Raw genomic sequence first — 4,286 nt, 5'->3', positions numbered from 1 at the left:
CTAAATATGACTCTTAATTAGAGGAACGCCAAACACCTGCCTCTAATTAAGAGCCATACCAGGCAACCCAATAAACCAACACAGAAACAGAAAACATAGAATGCCCACCCAAACTCACGTCCTGACCAACTAACACATATAACAAACTAACAGAAATAGGTCAGGAACGTGACATAACCCCCCCCATAAGGTGCGAACTCTGGGCGCACCAGCACAAAGTCTAGGGGAGGGTCTGGGTGGGCATCTGACCACGGTGGTGGCTCAGGCTCCGGGCGAGGTCCCCACCCCACCATAGTCAATCCCAGCCTCCATCTCCCCCTAAAAATGTCCACCCACATCTTATCCCCACAAAATCCTCTTGGTAACATCCATGACAGGGACAGCACCGGGACAGAGGGATAGATCAGAATATAGAGGTAGCTCAGGATAGAGAGGGAGATCAGGATAGAGGGGCAACTCCGGACTGAAAGGCAGCTCCGGACAGAGAGACAGCTCTGGACTGAGGGGCAGTTCTGGGTATATAGCCGTTTCTGGCTGAAGGGCAGCTCATGGCTGACTGACGGATCTGGACGCTCATGGCAGGCTGACGGCTCTCGACGCTCATGGCTGGCTGACGGCTCTCGACGCTCATGGCTGGCTGACGGCTCTCGACGCTCATGGCTGGCTGACGGCTCTCGACGCTCATGGCTGGCTGACGGCTCTCGACGCTCATGGCTGGCTGACGGCTCTCGACGCTCATGGCTGGCTGACGGCTCTGGACGCTCATGGCTGGCTGACGGCTCTGGACGCTCATGGCTCACTGACGGCTCTCGACGCTCATGGCTCACTGACGGCTCTCGACGCTCATGGCAGGCTGACGGCTCTCGACGCTCATGGCAGGCTGACGGCTCTCGACGCTCATGGCTCTCTGACGGCTCTGGCTGCTCATGGCTCGCTGGCGGCTCTGGCAGATCCTGTCTGGCTGGCGGCTCTGGCAGATCCTGTCTGGTTGGCGGCTCTGGCAGATCCTGTCTGGTTGGCGGCTCTGGCAGATCCTGTCTGGTTGGCGGCTCTGGCAGATCCTGTCTGGTTGGCGGCTCTGGCAGATCCTGCCTGGTTGGCGGCTCTGGCAGATCCTGTCTGACGGACGGCTCTAGCGGCTCCTGTCTGGCGGGCGGCTCTAGCGGCTCCTGTCTGGCGGACGGCTCTGTAGGCTCAGGGCAGACGGGCGGCTTTGCAGGCTCATGGCAGACGGGCGGCTTTGCAGGCTCATTGCAGACGGATGGCTCAGACGGCGCTGGGGAGACGGATGGCTCAGATGGCGCTGGGGAGACGGATGGCTCAGATGGCGCTGGGGAGACGGATGGCTCAGATGGTGCTGGGGAGACGGATGGCTCTGGCCGGATAAGGCGCACTGTAGACCTGGTGCGTGGTGCCGGAACTGGAGGCACCGGGCTAAGGACACGCACCTTCATACTAGTGCGGGGAGCAGGGACAGGGCACACTGGACTCTCAAAGCCTACTCTATACCTGGTGCGTGGTACCGGCACTGGTGGCACCGGGCTGAGGGCAAGCACATCAGGATTAGTAGGGGGAGAAGAAACAGTGTGTACAGGGCTCTGGAAACGCACAGGAGGCTTTGTGCGTGGTGCCGGAACTGGAGGCACCGAACTGGATACACGCACTACAGGGAGAGTGCATGGAGAAGGAACAGGGCTCTGGAAACGCACTGGTAGCCTAGTGCGTAGTGTAGGCACTGTAGGTACTAGGCTGGGGCGGGGAGGTGGCGCCGGAAATACCGGACCGTGCAGGCGTACTGGCTCTCTTGAGCATTGAGCCTGCCCAACCTTACCTGGTTGAATGCTCCCGGTTGCCCGACCAGTGCGGGGAGGTGGAATAACCTGCACCGGCCTATGTAGGCAAACCGGGGAAACCATGCGTAAGGCAGGTGCCATGTATGCCGGCCCGAGGAGACGCACTGGAGACCAGACGTGTTGAGCCGGCCTCATGACACCTGGCTCAATGCCCAATCTAGCCCTACCAGTGCGGGGAGGTGGAATAACCCGCACTGGGCTATGCACTCGTACAGGAGACACCGTGCGCTCTACTGCGTAACACGGCGCCTGCCCGTACTCCCGCTCTCCACGGTAAGCCTGGGAAGTGGGCGCAGGTCTCCTACCTGCCCTTGGCCCACTACCTCTTTGCCCCCCCCCCCCCCCCCCCAAGAAATTTTTGGGTGTTACTGACGGGCTTTTTGGGCTTCAGTGCAAGACGCATCCCCTCATAACTCCGGTTCCCTTCTCCGGTTGCCTCTGCTCTCCTCAGTGCCTCCAGCTGTTCCCATGGGAGGCGATCCCTACCAGCCAGGATCTCCTCCCATGTGTAGCAACCTTTCCCGTCCAATACATCGTCCCAAGTCCATTCCTCCTTCTTTTCCTGTCCCTTACTCCGTTTACTCCGCTGCTTGGTTCTGGAGATTTGGTGGGTGATTCTGTAACGGCGGTCCTCCTCCTCTTCTACCGAAAAGGAGGAGTAGTGATCGAACCAAGGCGCAGTGGAGTTTGAACACATAATTTATTAAAGAAAACACGAACTTGACTAAACTAACAAAAACAACAAACGGTGTAGACAGACCTAGACGACGAACTTACATAAAACAAGAAGAAGGCACGAACAGGAAACATAGGCTACACAAACCGAACAAACCGTAAACAGTCCCGTATGGTGCAAACATATACACAGACACGGAAGACAATCACCCACAACGAACACTGTGAAAACGCCTACCTAAATATGACTCTTAATTAGAGGAACGCCAAACACCTGCCTCTAATTAAGAGCCATACCAGGCAACCCAATAAACCAACACAGAAACAGAAAACATAGAATGCCCACCCAAACTCACGTCCTGACCAACTAACACATATAACAAACTAACAGAAATAGGTCAGGAACGTGACAAATGATGTCAATTAGCCTATCAGAAGCTTCTAAAGCCATGACATAATTTTCTGGAATTTTCCAAGCTGTTTAAAAACACAGTCAACTTAGTGTATGTAAACTTCTGACCCACTGTAATTGTGATACACTGGAATTGTGATATAAGTGAAATTATCTGTCTGTAAACAGTTGTTGGAAAAATTACTTGTGTCATGCACAAAGTAGATATCCTAACCGACTTACCAAAACTATAGTTTGTGAAAAGAAATTTGTGGATAGTTGAAAAACTAGTTTTAATGGCTCTAACCTAAGTGTATGTAAACTTCCGACTTCAACTGTATACTTTTTTTTAACATGTTGGTTCGCACATAATCACATTTCTATTCTTTTCAGCTTTAGTTAATATGACTGCTTCGATGACTGCTTTGTCCTCTCATCTTAATATCCTATTAAAAATAAATACTCTATTCAGAGAAGGATTCCTTTGAAGTACCCACTTGAACATTTTATCAAAATACCCTGATATCAGTGATTGCCTCTATCTGTTCTGGACAGTCAGTTTGTGGATTTCTGGACAACCAGTTTCGTCCATCTATATTCCCAGGTTATGGGCTGTCTGTTCTCTGGCATAAAGTAAGACACAGGCACACAGTAAACAGGTTAGAGCTTTGTATGCCAATGAGTCCGTCTCATGCATCACCCAGCAAACTGAGACTTGAATAAGACACAAGCAGCGATGCTGATGTGGACAGGCACCCATGTCCATCTCCATTCCACATCCTGTTACTGTCTTATTAGTGAAATAATAACATTATAATGGAAAGGCTTTTCATGGCGGTTTGCTGTACGGTGATGCTATTGATTGATATCAAGTAGAAGTTGCTACTGTTATGTATCTGTTCAGTGACAAGTTGGTTCTCCTGTGTTCAGATGTTTGCCAATTTTGAATGGTCAAGTATCAATATGTTAGTAATTCATTTATGCAGATTTTAATGTCAACCATGCATTTAAAATGAGCATTTACTGTTTGCTAAATATAAGTATCTGTCTGATGGTGTCATTTTGAGGTGTTTAAAAAACAGGAAATGTTGATGCATGTGAGCGAGATAGGGTTGTAAATAGACAGGAAAATATGCCGTCACACAGAGAGGGGGAGTAGTAAACAGATAGATGTAGAGGGACAGAGAGAGAGAGAGGGAAAGAGAGAGAGAATGATAGGTGGAAGAGAGAGAGAGAAAGAGAGAGAGAGAGAGAAAGAGAGGGGGAAAGAGAGAGAGGAGAGAGAGAGAGGGAAAGAGAAAGAGAGGGGGAAAGAGAGAGAGTGAAAGAGAGGGGAAAGAGAGAGAGGAGAGAGAGGGGGGGAGAGA

This window comes from Salvelinus fontinalis, chromosome 31, assembly GCF_029448725.1.
Source record: "Salvelinus fontinalis isolate EN_2023a chromosome 31, ASM2944872v1, whole genome shotgun sequence".
Lineage (NCBI taxonomy): Eukaryota > Metazoa > Chordata > Actinopteri > Salmoniformes > Salmonidae > Salvelinus > Salvelinus fontinalis.
This window is presented reverse-complemented; position numbering follows the sequence as displayed.